Source organism: Rhinopithecus roxellana, chromosome 2 (assembly GCF_007565055.1).
Source record: "Rhinopithecus roxellana isolate Shanxi Qingling chromosome 2, ASM756505v1, whole genome shotgun sequence".
In the NCBI taxonomy this organism is placed as follows: Eukaryota; Metazoa; Chordata; class Mammalia; order Primates; family Cercopithecidae; genus Rhinopithecus; species Rhinopithecus roxellana.
In genome coordinates, this window is record NC_044550.1 from 133,072,578 (window position 1) to 133,092,054 (window position 19,477).

Here is a 19,477-nt window from a genome sequence, read left to right on the forward strand (position 1 = left end):
CGGAGGCGGTTGTTGGGTAGGAGCCCAGTGCCAGTTTCCCGTTTCCCGGAGTTCACCCGCCACTGCGCTGACACTCCGGGCCTCCCTTTGCTCTGGGAACGAGCGTGGGGAGCACTATTCACCCTCACACCCTGGCTCCAGATCGGCGCGGAGCACTCCATGTTTGCTAAATGAAAATGAAGCCTCGGCGCGAGCGCCATCCAAACGGCGGCGCAGGTGTTTGAGAAATAACCGCGGAGGCAACCGCTTGGGAAGGTGCCCCCACCCCGACACTGCTTTTCCGGGCGCCGGAGGCGGAGAGGAGAAGGCACTGGGGTCTCCGTCTCAACCAGTGAGTTCTGGTGAAACGGGAAACAAAACCCAGGAAGCAAATGGGACAAAATGTTGGCGGTTTTGATGCTGGATGATGGGCATATGGGCGTGTGTTTTGTACCTTTCTGTTATCTTCAGTTTTCTCAAAACACGAAAAACAGACTAAGAACAGCGTATAGAAAACATTGGGGCACAACTGAAGCTCACAAATGCACACGTCTTCATAACCTGACCGAGGTCCGTGCTGCTGTAGCGCATACCCCCAAGAGCAGAGGTACTGGAAGAGCAGGGGCGGCGTGTTCTTATGGTCCCGGTGCCGGCCCCCAAGCGGGATTTCCGTGGGAGATAGGGCCTGGCTCACCGCTTCAGCACAGCGTAGCCTGGAGTGCAGTTCTGACTGCCAAGATCTGAGGACTGGAGCCCGTGCCCTCCCCAGGATCCCAGAATTAAGAGTCCTTGCCCTCCCCGGGATCCCAGGGCTCGATCCTGTGCTCTTCCCGGGATCCCAGAGAGGGGAGCCCATGCTTTCCCCAGGATCCCAGACTTAGAGCCCGTGCCCTACCCAGGATCCCAGGGCGCGAGTTGGTGGCTTCTCAAGTGGAGTGTTGCCTGCTTGTTACATTAGTGAAAGTAGAACCATTTGAGTAAAGGACCAAACCTTTATTCTTTTGCTTTTCTCCCATTGAAACCATTCAACCCATGCTGATTAACACCTACTGTTTGCCAGTTAATATGCCCCTTGCAGAAAGACGCAAAAAACTAAACCCCAAATGTGGGATGTTGTACAGGACAAATGACTGTGTCAATTAATACCAGTAATTAAGATAATAGTATAATTATGATGATAATATAGTTAATTAGAGCCTGGAGGAAAAAAAAGAAAGTGGAACTGAACTACTAGAGAATAAACGAGCTTAAAAGATGCCATTGAATTGAATGTGTGGAACCTGCTTGGATCATGACACAACAAACCAGCTTAAACGAGGCATTTGAGAGATAGGTGGGGGAAATTGGAATATAAACCGGGTATTAGATGAAAACTGGGAGTTATCGATACTTTTGGTAGGGAGCAGTAATGGCTGGTGGGTAAAATGTCCTAACCTTCAGAGATGCAAAAGGAAGTATTTACAGTAAATTGCCCCTATGTCTGGTATTCACTTTGTACATTCTCCATGAAAAAAAATTCAAGGACAGGTGGAACACAAGTGGCAACTGTTAGTAATGGTTGAAGCTGGGTGATGAATGCCACAGGAGTTATGACGATTTTCTTTTGCATGTGTTTGTAGTTTTCTGCGATATAATTTATTTTATTTTATATATATATATTTTGAGACAGAGTCTCATTCTGTTGCCCAGGCTAGAGTGCAGTGGCGCAATCTCAGCTCTCTGCAAACTCTGCCTCTCGGTTCAAGTGATTCTCATGCCTCAGCCTCCCTAATAGCTGGCACTACAGGTGTGTGCCACCACGCTTGGCTAATTTTTGGTCTTTTTAGTAGAGACGGGGTTTCACCATGTTGCCCAGAGTGGTCTCGAACTCCTGAGTTCAAGCACTCCGGCGTCGTCAGCCTCCCAAAGTGCTAGGATTACAGGTATGAGCCACCACGGCCAGCCTTTTTGCAATAAAATTTAAAACAGTGTCTCGGCCGGGCCCGGTGGCTCACTCCTGTCATCCTGGCACTTTGGGAGGCCGAGGCAGGTGGATCATCAGAGGTCAGGAATTCGAGACCAGCCTGGCCAACATGGTGAAACCCCATTTCTACTAAAAAACAAAACAAAACAAATAGCTGGGCATGGTGGCAGTCACCTGTAATCCCAGCTACTGGGGAGGCTGAGGCAGGAGAATCACTTGAACCCGGGAGGTGGAGGTTGCAGTCAGCTGAGATCTCACCACTGCACTCCAGCCTGGATGACAGCAAGACTCTATCTCAAAAAACAAACAAACAAAACCAAAACAGTATCTCATGCTTCTTATTGGCTGTGACCAAGTAACTTCATTGCTTTCAACCTTGATCTGCTCACCTGTAAAACTGAGACCTTATTATTTGTTGTGAGATTTAAAACACAAACATGTTCATTTCCTTCCTCTTTGGGGCTCAGAAGGAATCAGATGGGCGTCTTGCAGCTCCGAGCCTGATGAAGAATTGTAGCTGCTGTGCCTCAAGACAGATAAGCACAGGTGGTCCCAGTGGGGATGCCACCTTGGGGACTGTGAACCTCCGCTGAGGCCAGGCCGTGCCCTGTGTCTGTATCCCGAACTGCGGGATTTCTCTGATCCGCCAGGGAAAGGCCTGCCACCTCGTGGCCGCTTCAGGAACTGCTCCAAAGGCAGTCTGCTCTTGGGAACCTACCTGCTTAGGTAGCTCGCTGAGGTCTGGAACTGCAGCACAGTGCAAGTTATCTTCACGTGGAGGTGAAGCTGCCTGTGTGGAAGACTCTTGGATCAGTCGTCTGAGCACATGTCCAGCAATGGGCATGAGTGGCCTAGCCAGGGACTTGGGGTGCCGGAAGAGCCGACTGTACAGCACGTGGTGCCCCTAGCAAGGATTGGGTGGTGGTTAAAAAGGAAAAAACGTCGTGCAGATGGTCTGACGGCCTGTCGACCGTGGGCGTGGTGCTCATAGCAGCTGAGCACTGCCGGGGTACCAGGCTGTGTGCTGGATGCTTCAAAGGTGTCCTCTTGTGGATCAGCCCAACTGTGGCGAGGAGGGGACTGGGCTCAGCCAGGTTAGATGTGACTTGCACAAGGTCATGTGGGTGAAAGGAAGGCAGAATTCTTATGTATTTCTCCTGACTGATCCCAGGTTTTGCGTCAGGACTGAAGACAGAACCCACATGTGTCCAGCACAGGGTGATTGCTGCCATGAGCGGCATTGCTCTGACCCTTCGGTGAGGGCACGGATTTTCATCCTTGTATTCGACTTTGAAAGAAGCAAATTTAGAAAGATACAAATATGATGGGCATGGCAGACGGAATTCTAAAGGTGGGCCCACTGACTCGTACCCCTGGCTGTTCAGTGAAACACTAGCCTAGATGCTGCTGTGCAGGGACTTTGATGAAGGAATGAAAGTCCCAAGCCATCTGACCTTGAGATCAGAGATGATCTGGTGGGCTTGATCTCCTGAGCCTAATGAAAGCAAGGAGCTTTTCCAGCTGTCAGCAGAAAGGAAGGTCAAATTCAATGTGTGAGAAAGACTGGAATTAACATGTCTGGTTTGAAGGAGGAAGGGGTTGTGTGGGAAGGTGTGTGGGTGACTTATAGGAGCAAGGAGTGGCCCCCAGCCATGGAATGAGGACCCCAGGCCTGCAGCCACCAGGAGCTGGACTTTCGGGGCCACCTGAATGCAACTGGAAGCGGATGCTCCCCCAGAGCCTCCAGGTAAGAGCTCATCCCCGCCACCACCTTGATTTAGACCTTGTAAGACCTGGAGTGGAGAACCCAGTTTAAATCACTTAAGCCATATAATAACCCTGTGGGGCAGGCATTACTTTTTTTCTCCCCATTTTATCTTTATTTTGGACTTTGGTACTCAGAATAGATTCATCATAAACCTTTGGTTCCCATTCTCACCTTCATGCCTGCCTTGTTCTTGGCCTGCTTCTGTTTGTTTAGTTGCTACAATCAACATCCCCGGACCCATCACACAGAAGAAACCAAGGCTCCCAGGTTAAGAGACTTGCCTGGAAAAGCGTTAACTGACAGCTTGGCAGCAGAGCCACCACTCCTTCCCCCTCGCATGCTGGTTCCAAACCGAAAATGATGTTCTGGGTAAGAAAAATAGCAGCATAAGGGGCCACAGACGTTCGAGTTGAAATAATTAGAAATAACTTTTTGCAAAAAGAGCCAGACTTCACAAGAGGTAGTTTAATTGGGATAATGAGTGGCACGGGGAATGAGCAAATGCAAAGTTAATTAACAGTCATTTCCTTGATACTAATCGAAGGAGAAAGATGGCTGTCTGGACCTTGTGGAACCCAGGTGTGACTCAGGTGCCTGCCGTTGGCATAGTCATTTCTTCCCTGTTGCAGCCAGGGCAGCCACAGAGGTGGGCGTGAGGGGGTCCTGGGCTGGCCTGAAGGACAGGGAAGGAAGGAGGAGGCAAACTTCATGGAGCTCGAGGAGATCTTAAAAGCCCATGGAAGTGAGAGCTAAGTGGAATCAAAAGCTGATTAAGTTGTTCCTTAGAAGCCTACTGTGATTTGAGCCCTCCTGTGTGTGGGTCGAATCAGTCATTAGGCAGGAAAAAAGTCAGAACTGTGAAAAGCACTGTGGGTGAGGATTGGTGGGAGGCAGCGTTTCTCATGATCGAAATAATAGATGCTTATAGAAATGTTGGAAACTGAATGGTAGGATCATTTAAGAACATTAGCCTTTCTCCCCTCTGGTTCCCTTCTGCCCCCTGGTTCCTCTCTCTTGCCCCTGTTGAGGAAGTGGGGGGTGGGGCACTCGCTACCTTCCTTTGACCTTGCCCTTGCCCTTGGATTGATCGCAAACCCACAACTGGAGCCAAAGGCATCATGAGGTGACAGCTCGGACCGTGTGAGCTGCCGGTGGGCAGAGATGAAGAGAGCCTCTCTGAATCCTGTTCTCTTCATTGGTACAGTGGGCCAGTACACTCGTGTTATTTGTCGCACTTTTTCCAGATGCTTACCGCTGTCAGTGACGTCGGTCACCACCATTGCAGGTGTTCAGGGAGTGGGTGCTATGGAAGGCTTACAGTGTGTGGTGCTTTCTCAGGAGCTGTGCTTGAGGGCAGAGGGGCTCCCTGGGGCCGAGGCTGGGGGTGCTTATAGGCCTCCTGACCCTCTGCCCCTTCCCTTGCCACTAGAGGCCTGGGGGTGGCTGTCAGGAATCTTGGACGCTGATGCAGGGCCCCACAGGACGACATGGGAGCAGCAGGCACACCTGCTGCTACTCTAGTTCCTAAGCCCCTCTGGATAGGGAACCACATCAACAGTAGCTTCAGCCAGAGACGTTTATTTCTCTAATGTGCCAAAGTCCAGGGGTCCGGCAGTCCATGGCTCCCGTGATGGCTCTGTGGCCTCAGGTCATCAGGGACCCAGGCTCCTTCCAAGCCTTCAGCTCTGCCCTCCTCAGGGTGTGGCCTGCACCTCACTGTGAGAGGGGAGCTCCAGGAACATCCCAGACAGGAGGGGGCGGAAGGGCAGGGATGCACTGCAGCTGTCTCCTTATATCCTATTGGCCAAAATGTGGTCGCATGCCACACCTGGCTGCAAAGGATGCTGGGAAATGTAGTCTTTATTCCCAAGGGTCCACTTCCTGCTGACAATTCTGTTCCTGCAGATGACGGGAGAAAGAATGCTTGGGGACACTAGCAACAGCTCCTCCCTAAGCCTCTATGGCCCTTCTACCCCCCTTCCCTGGGCCCCTTCACTATTGGGATCTCATTGCTTTCCCTCAGCAGCCGATGAGACTGGGGGATCTGTTCACTTATCCAACATCTCCATAGTCTCGGGGGTCCGGTGCTTATTCTCCCCACCTCACTGTCAGTAAACTGAGGTGCAGAATGGTAACCTGAGCCATTGTCATCCACAGCCAGCAAGTGCTGGAGCCAGGGTTCGAGCCCAAGTCTGTGCCAGCCCTGCCTGCAGCATCTGCAGTGCAGAGACGTGGCCACATGGGAGCTTCCGTGGCTGCCATAACAGATGAGCACACCGAGGCTGAGAGCAATAAACGTTCCATCTTCTCATGGTTCCGCAGGTCAGAGTCTGAAGTCGGCCTCACTGGGCTAACGTCAAGGTGTTGGCAGGGCTGGCTTCTTCTGGAGGCTTCAGGGGAGAATCTGTTCCCTTGCCTTTTGCAATTTCTAGGTGGTGTGGTGCCCATATGCTGTGGCTCATAGCCCCTTCCTCCATCGCTCCAGTCTCTCTCTCCATCCTCATGTGGCCTTCTCCCTGCCCCTCCTGCCCCCTCTCAGTAGGACTGTTATGCCCAGACCGTTTATTCCCCAAAGAAGACCACCAGAGTCCAGAGTCAAAGCCAAGTGGCAAGGATCTTTACTGCAAGTTCGAACTTGGTCCCTCCGTTCCACAGCATACAAGAGGGCCCCGAACAATGTGTGCACTCGCTTTTTATAGCCCGATGTAAATAGAACTTGTAAGGTTACAGAGGAACAAGGGAATTCTTTAGGTTACAGCATTACAATTGGTTAACATATTAAGTTATACATTTAGCGGTGATCTATTGGTTCCCGTGCTTTCAGTAAAACTACAAACAGCTGTGTCGTTATCAGGGATTTTTCCAGGTGGTGTTTTTCTAAAGTTGAGATATATGGTGGGACGTGTTTGTACTGGGCTCAGGAAGTTGAGAGATGTGAGAGATACATGGTGTTTGTACTGGGCCCAGGAAATTGAGAGATATATGTTGTTTGTACTGGGCCCAGGAAATTGAGAGATGTATGTTGTTTGTACTGGGCCTAGGACTGAGGAATGTGCCTGATTTCTTTCAGGACTTGCCCACAGGATCAGGACAGACTTCGCCTCTCAGGAGCCCTCATGCAATTGCCTTTGCACGGTGCCTTTGCCAGATAGAGTGACATTCACAGGTGCCAGGGATTAGGACGTGGGCATAACTGATGCCCTGAGTCAGCCTTGAGGCAGGAAGGGCCTGCTGACCAAGCCCTGAAGAGAAGTCCTGCCCCACGCTGCATTCTTGAGAAAGGAATATCCCACTAAAGATGCTTGGGTGTCAGGGAGGATGGTTTACACCATGCCCAGGGCCAGGGAAGGCCAGGATGGGTATGGCCAGGGCCTTTCTTAGACCTGCCCTGCCCCACCTCTCTCCCTTGGCCCTGCAGGGGCAGCTCTTCTGGGCGGAGGCCCAAGTCCTTTCTGTCCCTGGAAGACCCCAGCCTCTCTGACCCCCCAACCATTCCTCTGTCACCCAAGCCTCAGGCAGGGGTGGAATGGGGTGGGAGCCTCCAAGACTCAGCACCGTGGTCAACGTTTTTGACACCCACCCAAATTCCCCCACTCCTATTGTCCCGAGTGCGGGTTTCGTCCCTGTGCCCTGATTCTGGGGGAAACTGAAACCTATCATTTTGCCCAGCTCTTAAACAACTTACTTAACAGACTTACCATTAAGTAACGTAAGTAACGACTTACTTACTTTTCTTTCCTTTTTTTTTTTTTTTTTTTAAATGGAGTCTTACTCTGTTGCCCAGGCTGGAGTGCAACGGCACGATCTCTGCTCACTGCAACTTCCGCTTCCTGGGCTCAAGTGATTCTCCTGCCTCAACCTCCCGAGTAGCTGGGATTACAGCTGCCCACGACCACGCCAGGCTAATTTTTGTATGGTTTTGAACTCCTTACCTCAATTGATCTGCCCGTCCTGGCCTCCCAAAGTGCTGGGATTACAGGTGTGAGCCACCACACCCGGCCCTGCTTTTTTTTTTTTTCTTTTTCTTTTTTTTTTTTTTTTGAGACGGAGTCTCACTCTGTCGCCCGGGCTGGAGTGCAGTGGCCAGATCTCAGCTCACTGTAAGCTCTGCCTCCCGGGTTTACGCCATTCTCCTGCCTCAGCCTCCCGAGTAGCTGGGACTACAGGCGCCGCCACCTTGCCCGGCTAGTTTTTTTTGTATTTTTTAGTAGAGACGGGGTTTCACCGGGTTAGCCAGGATGGTCTCGATCTGACCTTGTGATCCGCCCGTCTCGGCCTCCCAAAGTGCTGGGATTACAGGCTTGAGCCACCGCGCCCGGCCTGTTTTTTTTTTTCTTAAAGCATCTTTGTGTGTCTTGGATTGGCAAAAGTGTATTTGAATGAAGGGGTGGCCTGCCCCTCCACACCTGTGGGCGTTTCTTGTTAGGTGGAACTGAGAGACTTGAGAAAAGAAATGAGACACAGAGACAAAGTATAGAGAGAGAAAAAGTGGGCCCAGGGGACCGGCGCTCAGCATACAGAGGACCCGCGCCGGCATCGGTCTCTGAGTTCCCTCAGTATTTATTGGTCATTTTCTTTACCATCTTAGAAAAAGGGAAGTGGCAGGATAATAGGATCATCATAGGGAGAAGGTCAGCAGTAAGACATATGAATAAAGATCTCTGTGACATGAATAAGTTTAAGGAAAAGTGCTGTGCCTTGATATGCATATGTAAATATCTCCATAAACCTTTTTAGTGCATAAAGAGCAGCATTGCCCTAGCAAGTCCCACCTTTCGCCCTAAGGCGGTTTCCTTCTTTCTCAGTAAACAGAACGTACAATCGGGTTTTGCACTGAGATATTCCATTGCCCAGGGACAGGCAGGAGACAGATGCTTTTCTCTATCTCACTGCCAAGAGGCCTTCTTTCCTCTTATATTAGTCCTCCTCAGCACAGACGCTTCATGGGTGTCAGGCTGCAGGACGAGCAGGTCTTTCCCCTCCCACAAGGCCATATTTCAGACTATCACATGGGGAGAAACCTTGGACAATACCTAGCTTTCCTAGGCAGAGGTCCCTGCAACCTTTGGCAGTGTACGGCCTTTGGCAGTGTACGTGTCCCTGGGTACTTGAGATTAAGAGAATGGTGATGACTTTTCACAAGCATACTGCCTTCAGGCACTTGTTTAACAAAGCACACCCTGCATAGCCCAAAATCTGTTAAATCTTGAGTCACCACAGCACATGTCTCTTGCAAGGACAAGGTTGGGGGTAGGGTCACAGATTAACAGCATCTCAAATACAGAACAAAATGGAGTCTCTTATATCTACTTCTTTCTGTATAGACACAGTAACAATCTGATCTCTCTTTCTTTTCCCCACATTTGAATGGAGCGGGATGAGAACAGGCTTCCTCGTTACCGCAGCACCTGCCCCCTGCTACGGTGGCGTGGACCCTGGGCCATGTCTTCCAGACCCTCATTTCTGTGCATCCCCAAGCTGGGGAGTCTTCCGGGCTCGGGGAAGTTTAGATGCCATCTGTGTGCTGGAGGATTTTGTGGCCAGGGTGTGTGATGGGCACCTCCCCCCAGGCTGTGCCCACAACCGGCCCTTTCTCCACCTGCCACTCCTCTCCGTGGTGGAAAGTGTCACTGTGGATGATCTCCCCAGCGGCTGGTGTCTGGAGGTCTCCTTGGTGGAGGATCAGCAGCACGGGGCAGGGGTCCGCTCTGTCCTCCACTGTCTCAGCGGCCCCGGCTGCCAAATGAGCAAGCACAGGAGGGCGGGCCTCTGGAGGCCTGTGCAGACGAGATCCAAGCTTCGCCCCGCACCACCCTGGCTTCTGGTGATAGCTGTGTCCGGGATTTGACTGCTTCCTCTTAGGCAACCTGGAAAACACCCTCTAAGGGAATTTTCCAAATGAAAGGTTTCCCTTGCAACAGAAGCAAAGCCAGACACCCCACAGAGAGGCAAATTGGAAGTTGACCCAGGCCTCCAGGGAGAAGCCCCTCCACCCACCCTGTGGCTGACCTTGAGCCCAGAACCTGACTCTGCTCCTGCGCTGTGTGCTCCCCTGCCCCCGTGCGCTGCCCCACTGTGTGCTGGGGGCACCCTGTGTGCTGCCTCACTGTGCGTTGGCCCCTGTGTGCTGCCCCCATGCGCTGCCCCACTGTGTGCTGGCCCCTGTGCGCTGCGCTACTGTGTCTTGGCCCCTGTGTGCTGCCCCAGTGCGTCACCCCACCGTGCGCTGCCCTACTGTGTGCTGGCCCCTGTGTGCTGCCCCACCGTGTGCTGCACGGTGGGCAGCTCCAAACCCCACATCTGCGAGCGGAAGCACCTGGAGTGTGCAGCACACACTCATGGCCCAAATACTGTTTCTCAAAAGTTGGGTTGGAAAATATGACTAATGTTTTAAAGCATTTTTGAGGACAATTTACTGCTCGTGAGTGGTGACAGTGGTGGCAGTGGGGGCGGGGAGGAAGAGAACCCCATTTGCCAGTTCTCTGTCACAACGCCGATCTGCATTGTTGAGACCTACTGCGTGCTTGGGCCTCTTCCAGGCATCACATGCCCTAGTGCAGTGGGCCTTGCAGCCAGTGTCGTCGTTTTCTGTCGTTAGTCATTGTTTTGCTTGGTTTTGTTAGTGTGTTTTCACTCTCCAGCATGTGCTTCGATTCCCTTCCTCTTGTGACAGGCTATGCCCGCCTCTGTTGAGGGCTGTGCCTGGGACCCAGGCTTTTTAGGGATGCCCAGCCTTTGGTGACAGTGATTGACACCAGGTCTGCGCATGTGACCTGGGCAGGGCCAGTCGGGTCCTTCCCTGGAAAGGCTGTGTGGAGGCTGGGAAGAGCAGCTGTCCCTGCCACGGTCCCCTGGGTGGGAAGGGCACCCCCAACCCCCCCCACTCGTATTCTCTGCCCCCTCCCCCACAGAGGGAGCCTGGCTGCTGCTGAAAGGCAGGGGAGACAAGACAAAGGGTCCTGCAGACACACCCTGGAAGTCTCAGTGCCGGTTCCAGTACCAAGCCCTTGGCTCTGCCAGCGTCTGCTCCATTCCTGCAAGGCGCCTCCAGCTCCGCCCCAGCGCTGAAAAACCAACTACAAATTGGCTTCATTTGCTTCCCTTGGTTTGAGTTGAGCTTCTGTCACTTACAGCTGACAGCCTTCACCAAAATAGGTCAACAGCCACCCCTGCGGCAGGCATCGTAACCCCAGTTGACAGACTAAGGTGGGTGGGGGGGTCAGGCCCCAGCCTCTTTCCAGTACAGACTTTCCTGTCCCTCGTGTCATCGCAGCATGCTGCCACCCACAGTAGGCCTATTTCACTGGGTCCCTGCAAGGGTTTTCTAGATGAGAGGTTGAACCAGAGCTGTGGCCAGAGGATGCACAGCTGTGGACGGCCAGGCTGGGCTGGCCCCACACCCGGTACCACCCACCACCCAGGCTGCAGGCACCGAGGAGGATCCAGCTCACCTGTGTGCAGGAGGGCACACGGGCAGATGAATGAGCTGCCGAGCATCAACGGGCGGTGACAGAGATCAGGGCACCCACAAACACCACACTGCCTGTGGACTGCAGCCCCTCGAATCTCACAATTACCTTGCGTGAGGCGACGGTAGTAACTTCAGCAACAATGGCCCAAGTGAGAGGAGCAATTTCTGCGAGTGGAGCTGGGTTTGCTTGCTGGGACCTGGGCTGAGCCCTCCAGATTCCTGATCTCAGCCCTGCAGCAGCTCTGCAAGCGGGTGGTGGGACTGGGGTGTGGGGTGGGGCGTCATCACCCTCTGCAGACAGGGATGGGTGGAGTGTCAGCCAGGTATGTCACCGAGGTGTCAGTGAGGTGAGGGGAGCAGTTACGGTCCCACCGCATAGAGTGGAAAGAGATGGGAAGAAAATGTGTGTCTTGACCTCCTGCCATGGCTGGGCAGGTCTGTTAGAAAGACCAGCCATATTAGGGCCAGGGCAGAATCTTCTGCATTATTCAGAAAGACGGTTCTAATTGTACAAGTAATAAAAATGGCTTTCTGTTATTTCAGTGTTCTACAGTTGCTGTCTAAAAAACTTATTTCCATAAGCGTTCTTTTTTTTTTTTTTTTTAAGAGACAGGATCTTGCTCTGTTGCCCAGGCTGGAATGCAGTGGCGTGATCTTGGCTTACTGCAGCCTTGACCTCCTGGGCTCAAAGGATCCTCCCACAACAGCCTCCTGAGTAGCTGGGACCACAGGTGTGTGCCACCATGTCTGGCTAATTTTAAGTATTTTTTTTTATTTTAAGAATTTTAAGGCCGGGCGCGGTGGCTCAAGCCTGTAATCCCAGCACTTTGGGAGGCCGAGACGGGCGGATCACGAGGTCAGGAGATAGAGACCATCCTGGCTAACACGGTGAAACCCCGTCTCTACTAAAAATACAAAAAACTAGCCGGGCAAGGTGGCGGGCGCCTGTAGTCCCAGCTACTCCGGAGGCTGAGGCAGGAGAATGGCATAAACCCGGGAGGCGGAGCTTGCAGTGAGCTGAGATCCCGCCACTGCGCTCTAGCCCAGGTGACAGAGCAAGACTCCGTCTCAAAAAAAAAAAAAAAAAAAAAAAGAATTTTAATTTTTTAAAAATTAAAATAATTTCTTTTTTCTTTTTGAGACAGAATCTTGCTCTGTCACCCAGGCTGGAGTGCAGTGGCGTGATCATGGCTCACTGCAACCTCTGCTTTCTGGATTTAAGCAATTCTACTGCCTCAGCCTCCTGAGTAGCTAGGACTACAGGCATGTGCCACCACACCCAGCTAATTTTTTTTTGTATTTTTACTAGAGACGGGGTTTCACTATGTTGGCCAGGTTGGTATCGAACTCCTGACCTCAGGTGATCCACCTACCTCGGCCTCCCAAAGTCCTGGGATTACAGGCCTGAGCTACCGTGCCCGGCCAATTTTTTTTTTTTTTTTTTTTGAGATGGAGTCTTGCTCTGTCGCCCAAACTGGAGTGCAGTGGCCGGATCTCAGCTCACTGCAAGCTCCGCCTTTCGGGTTTACACCCTTCTCCTGCCTCAGCCTCCCGAGTAGCTGGGACTATAGGCGCCCACCACCTCGCCCGGCTAGTTTTTTGAATTTTTTAGTAGAGACAGGGTTTGACCGGGTTAGCCAGGATGGTCTCAATCTCCTGACCTTGTGATCCGCCCGTCTCGGCCTCCCAGAGTGCTGGGATTACAGGCTTGAGCCACTGCGCCCAGCCTCTTTTCTTTTTTGAAAGTTTTTAGTTTCATTTGATAGTTTTTTCAAATTGCTTAGGAAGTAATTAGCTGCTGTAGTTTTTTTTTGTTTTTTTTTTTGTTTTTTGTTTTTTGTTTTTTTTTTCTTTGAGACGAAGTCTCGCTCTGTCACCCAGGCTGGAGTGCAGTGGCCGGACCTCAGCTCACTGCAAGCTCCGCCTCCCGGGTTCACGCCATTCTCCTGCCTCAGCCTCCCGAGTAGCTGGGACTACAGGCACCCGCCACCTCGCCCGGCTAATTTTTTTTTATTTTTTAGTAGAGACGGGGTTTCACCGGGTTAGCCAGGATGGTCTCGATCTCCTGACCTCGTGATCCGCCCGTCTCGGCCTCCCAAAGTGCTGGGATTACAGGCTTGAGCCACCGCGCCCGGCCGTCAGCTGCTGTAGTTTTTTTTTTCAACTTTTACTTTAAGTTCCGTGGTACGTGTGTAAGAAGTGCAGGTTTGTTACATATGTAAATGTCTACCATGGTGGCTTGCTGCATAGATCAGCCCATCACCTAAGTATTAAGCCCAGCACCCATTAGCTATTCTTCCTGATGCTGTCCCTTTCTTTGCTCCCCCGCCCCGACAGGCCCCAGTGTGTGTTGTTCCCCTCCCTGTGTCCATGTGTCTTCATCATTCAGCTCCCACTTGTAAGTGAGAACGTGTGGTGTTTGGTTTTCTGTTTCTGTGTTAGTTTGCTGAGGATAATGGCTTCCAGCTCCATCTATGTTCCTGCAAAGGACATGCTCTTGTTCCTTTTTATGGCTGCATAGTACTCCATGGTATATATGTACTACATTCTCTTTACCCAGTTTATCATTGATGGGCATTTGGATTGATCCCATGTCTTTGCTATTGTGAATAGTGCTGCAGTGAACATACACGTGCATGTATCTTTATAATAGAATGATTTATATTCCTTTGGGTATATACCCAGTAATGGGACTGCTGGGTCAAATGGTATTTCTGGTTCTAGATCTTTGAGGAATTGCCACACTGTCTTCCACAATGGTTGATGTAATCCACACTCCCACAAACAGTGTAAAACTGTTCCTTCTTCTCTGCAGCCTCACCAGCATCTGTTGTTTCTTGACTTTTTAACAATTGCCATTCTGACTGGCATGAGATGGTAGTTTGTGTGGTTTTCATTTGCATTTCTCTAATGATCAGTGATGTTGAGCTGTTTTTTCATATGTTGGCTGCATGAATGTTTTCTTTTGAAAAGTATCTGTTCATGTCCTTTGCCCACTTTTTGATGGGGTTGTTTATTTCTTGTAAATTGTTTAAGTTCCTCGTAGACTCTGGATATTAGACCTCTCTCAGATGGATAGATTGTAAAAATTTTCTCCCATTCCGTAGGCTGCCTTTCACTCTGATGATAGTTTCTTTTGCTGTGCAGAAGCTCTTTAATTTAATTAGATCTCATTTGTCATTTTTTGTTTTTGTTGCAATTGCTTTTGGCATTTTCATCATAAAATCTTTGCCCATGCCTATGAGCTGAATGGTATTCCCTAGATATTCTTCTAGGGTGTTTATAGTTTCAGGTTTTACATTTAAGTCTTTAATCCATCGTGAGTTAATTTTTGTATAAGGTGTAAGGAAAGGATCTAGTTTCAATTTTCTGATACGACTAGCCAGTTGTCTCACCACCATTTGTTAAATAGGGAATCCTTTCCCTCTTGCTTGTTTTTGTCAGGTTTGTTGAAGGTAAGATGATTGTAGATGTATGGTCTTATTTCTTAGTTCTCTATTCTGTTCCATAGGTTTATGTGTCTGTTTTGGTTACCACTACCATGCTGTTTGGTTACTGTAGCGTTGTAGTATAGTTTGAAGTCACTGTAGCCTTGTAGTATAGTTTGAAGTCAGATATCGTAGTGCCTCCAGCTTTGTTCTTTTTGCTTAGTCTTGGCTATTTGGGCTCTTTTTTGGTTCCATATGAATTTTAGAATAGTTTTTTCCTAATTCTGTGAAGAATGTCAATGGCAGTTTAATGAAAATAGCATTCAATCTATAAATTATTTTTGGCAGTATGGGCATTTTCACGATATTGATTCTTCCTATCCATGAGCATGGAATGTTTTTCCATTTGTTTGTGTCCTCTCTGATGTCTTTGAGGGATGGTTTGTAGTTCTCCTTGAAGAGGTCATTCATATCCCTAGTTAGCTGTATTCCTAGGTATTTTATTCTCTTTGTAGCAATTGTGAATGGAAGTTCATTCATGATTTGGCTCTCTGCTTCCAGCCATAGTTTTTAATTTTTTTGAAGAGAAGGGGTCTTGTTCTGTTGCTCAGGCTGATCTTGAACTCCTAGGCTTGAGGGATCCTCCAGCCTTGGCCTTACAAAGTGCTGGGATTAAGGTGTGGGCCACCATGCCTGGTGAATACTTTCTTTAATGGCAAGCTGTTAATTTATTTAACCATTTTCCTATTGATGAACATATTTAGGTTGTTTCCTTTTTTGTCATTAAAACCAAATTTCTTGGTTCTGTTTACTTGTCTTCTCTCTTTTTTTTCTGCCTTGAACAAATCTTTTTTGTTTTTTTTTGAGATGGAGTCTTGCTCTGTCACCCAGGCTGGTGTGCAGTGGCACAATTGCGACTCACTGCAAGCTCCGCCTCCTGGGTTCACGCCATTCTCCTGCCTCAGCCTCCAGAGTAGCTGGGACTACAGGCGCCTGTCACCATGCCCAGCTAGTTTTTTGTATTTTTAGTAGAGACGGGGTTTCACCGTGTTAGCCAGGATGGTCTCAATCTCCTGATCTCGTTTATTTTATTTATTTATTTATTTTTTTGAGATGGAGTCTCCCTCTGTTGCCCACCTCAGCCTCCCAAAGTGCTGGGATTACAGGCGTGAGCTACCGTGTCCCCCCCTTGCACAAATCTTAAACTCCTTTTTCTCTTTTGGGTGAACTTTAGGGTTGGCTTCTTACTACCATGAACATCGGTTGGAATTTTGACTGTGATAGGATTAAACGTATAGATTAATGGGGGAGCATTAGCACCTTTATAATATCAAATCATCTCTTCCAGAAAAGTGACATCATTTCCTTTCATTCCTGTCTTCTGAAAAGGTTTTTAGAAAGGCTTTGCTGTCTTCTTGCACATATTTTTCTTTAGAGTTATCCCGGCTATTCTGTGCGTTTTGTGGCTTTGGTGAATGGGATGCTCCATTACGTTTCAAGTTGGCCATTGCTTGGGTGTCGGAACCCTTTTGGTATTTATATGCTGACTTTATACCTGGTCACCTTCTGTTATGTCCAAGGGGTAAAGTGGGTCCTGCATATTGGCCCCATGTTTTCACTTCTTCACAGACTGGGGCTGTTAGCTCAAAGCCAGCCAGCACCAAACTCAAATTTTCACACATCCATTTGCATTAAATATAGTCCAGAGAAGCATATCGTTAGCCACTTAGAGCCTGCCTGCTTTGTACAGTCTGCCCCACTCCACCAAACTGCACCCAACATCTGTCAGCCACAGATAAGATGAACCCTGGGGCTACAGAGAGGTCAAGACTTCAAATGGCTGCTGCCCTTTGAAGGTTTCTGACCCAGAGGTTCACCTAGATAGGTAAGCCCCTCACAGAGTCCCTTCTCCCGGAGTCCCCTTGCCCTCCCTCCCTTCTGAGTGTGGCCCGGTTGCTGTCTTCTCTGGAAAGTGTCCCAGCTGTCAAAAAGCAGCCCAAAGGACGCGCACAGTGTGCCAGCGCCACCTGGTGGTCATACCTCTTCCTTAATCGGCCCTGAAATTCCCAGTCTTGCCAGACCTTGCGGAATTCTCTTTGTATTTCAAATCGTGTTCAATCAACATAACATTATTTTTCAGGGACTGCACAGCCAGTTGTGGCTTCTCTGCATCTTCTTTTCTGTTATTCACGTTTCATTTTTCTTGTCTTGTTGCATTTGCCTTGACCTAGTGTTGAATTTTAGCAATGATGGTGGCCCTTGTTGCCTTGTTCCTGTCTTTGTTTATTTTTATTTTATTTATTTTTTTGAGATGGAGTCTCCCTCTGTTGCCCAGGCTGGAGTGCAAGTGACACGATCTCAGCTCACTGCAACCTCCGCCTCCCGGGTTCAAGCAATTCTCTTGCCTCCGCTTCCCGAGTATCTGGGATTACAGGTGCCCACCACCAACCCCGGCTAATTTTTGTATTTTAATAGAGACAGGGTTTCACCATGTTGCCAGGCTTGTCTCGAACTCCTGACCTCAAGTGATCCACCCGCCTCGGCCTCCCAAAGTGCTGGGATTACAGGTGTGAGCTGCCATGCCCAGCCCCTTGTTCCTGTCTTTAATGAGGTTGACTTGAAAGTTTTGGTATTTAGTATGTTGCTTGCAGCAGGCTCCCAGTATTTAAGGGCACTCTGCTCAAAATATATCCAGTACACCTCATTTCCTGTCATATCAATATCTACTACCTTACTCCACACCAGCAGTACATCTCACTTGGATGAGTACACTAAGCTCTTATCTCTTCCCCCTACTTCCACCCTTGAACTTTCTCTGCCTCCCAGTTGATTCTCTACAAAGCAGTTCAAGTTGTCTTACAAAATGATAAATCAGATCATGGCTCTTTTTTTTGCCCAAAGCCTGCTAGTGGCTTTGCATCACACCAAGAATAAAACCCAAATTTGCTTTACCGAAGACTTCAACAGTGTGTGCTGCAGGGTGGGTTCCCCAAGGGTGGCTGCCGAGATGGGGCTTGGGTTGCAAGCTGTTACCGCGGATTATCCATTGCGGAGGGAAGGGAAGTGAAGCAGGCTTGGGCAGAGGAAGAGATTCCATGTCTCTGCCAGCCTAGGGGCAGGGTGGAATCTGGAGTGAAGACCCATCAGAGCGTCCCCATGGGACTGGGAGGGCTGGGCTTCTGTCCCTCACCTCCCTCAGTCACCAGATGCAGGCAGCTTTGGAAGGGGGATGCTGAGCTTGCAGCTGAGGTGGGTGATTATGTGGTCCCCATTATACTTCACATTTTACTATTTCCTCCTGGCTTTAATGTGCTTGCTGAAGTGCAGTGGCAATGCCTTCAGTGAGATCTGTGGGGAGTACACTGCTTGGACATCTGAAAATAACATTCTTTCACCCTTACCCTTGAATGCTAATTTAGCTACATACACTCTAGATCAGGGGTCAGCAAATGTTCCTGGCCAGAGAGTGAATACTGGCCAGAGAGTAAATACTTCAGTTTTCTTCAGTCCTTATGATCTGTGTTACCACTCCACTGTTATAACACCAAAGCAGCTGTGGACAATAGATAAATGAATGGCTGTGGCTGTGTGCCAATAAAACTTTATTTATAAACACAAATAGTGGGCCTGTTTGACCAGTGGGCTGTATTTCGCTGCCCTCCCTGCTCCAGAATTTTTTTTTCAGATTTTTTATGACCATCCTTATTATTTTTTTTATAGACTGGGTCTTGCTCTGTCACCCAGGCTAGAGTGCACTGGTGTGATCACAGCTCACTGCAGCCTGAACTCCTTAGCTCAATTGATCCTCCCACCTCAGCTTCCTGAGTAGCTGGGATTACAGCTTTTTCAAAGAGTTTTATGTCTGCTTCTAGGCTGAGTCCCCAGGTCCCAGGTGGTGCTGCTCCTCTTGACTAAAGTAGCTTAGCTGGTGCCCCGTTGTGCACGTTAGCAGCAGGAGTGTGCTTCCCGCACTGCTCCACGGGTCAGCTGTCTGGGAAGTCCCACCGGTTGTGTCTCTCCTAGTATGGCTGGGGCAGAGAACAAGGGGGTGCACATGCGGCCTGAGTGTGTCATCAGAGGAGATTCTGTCTGGCGGCAGTGCAGATTGGTGTGACTTTTGTGAAGGGAAACCTGCCAGCGTGCACACAGGACCTTAACAATGTACACTTCCACCTCCTGAAGTGTACACTGAGGAAATGCTCAGGCAGGACACAAACACTCTTCAGAGTGTTACAGCAAGGGGATCCTGATCCAGACCCCAAGAGAGGATTCTTGGATCTCACGCAAGAAAGAATTCAGGGCAAGTCCATGGAGTAAAGTGAAGGCAAGCTTATTGGAGAAGTAAAGGAAGAAAAGAATGGCTACCCACAGAGCAGCCCCGAGGGCTGCTGGTTGTCCATTTTTATGGTTATTTCCGATGATATACTAAACAAGGGGTGGATTATTCATGCCTCCCCTTTTTACACCATATAGGGTAACTTCCTGACATTGCCATGGCATTTGTAACTGTCATGGCGCTGGTGGGAGTGTAGCAGTGAGGACGACCAGAGGTCACTCTCGGCTGAGTTTTGGTTGGCTCCTTTACTGCAACCTGTTTTATCAGCAAGGTGTTTCTGACCTGTATTTTGTGCTGACCTATCTCATCCTGTGACTTAGACTACCTAACATCTGGAAATGCAGCCCAGTAGGTCTCAGCCTCATTTTACCCAGCTCATATTCAAGATGGAGTTGCTCTGGTTCACAGGTCTCTGACATTTCCCCCGTCCCTTTTATAAGAGAACCTTTAATCCTAAGGGTTGCAGAGGGATGAAGGTCCATCTTCTGTGACTTCTTCAGGCTGAATAGGGATAGTGATGTTCCTGCCTAAC

The 19,477-nt window shown here is 49.6% G+C and overlaps 1 long non-coding RNA gene across 5 annotated transcripts in view; it reads left to right on the forward strand.

Annotated features, from left to right (window-relative positions):
- Nucleotides 1–2,155: 2,155 nt before the first annotated feature.
- Nucleotides 2,156–19,477, forward strand: part of LOC115894836 — a 31,283-nt gene continuing 13,961 nt past the window's right edge. For 2 of the 5 annotated variants that reach the window (XR_004055043.1, XR_004055048.1), the window contains exons 1-2: nt 2,156–3,689; nt 3,924–4,079. This is a non-coding gene — a long non-coding RNA (uncharacterized LOC115894836). Of the gene's footprint in view, nt 3,690–3,923; nt 4,080–5,867; nt 6,033–6,780; nt 7,449–10,621; nt 11,677–19,477 lie in introns of those variants that run through there. The other 3 variants (XR_004055044.1, XR_004055045.1, XR_004055046.1) reach the window with 3 other exon arrangements.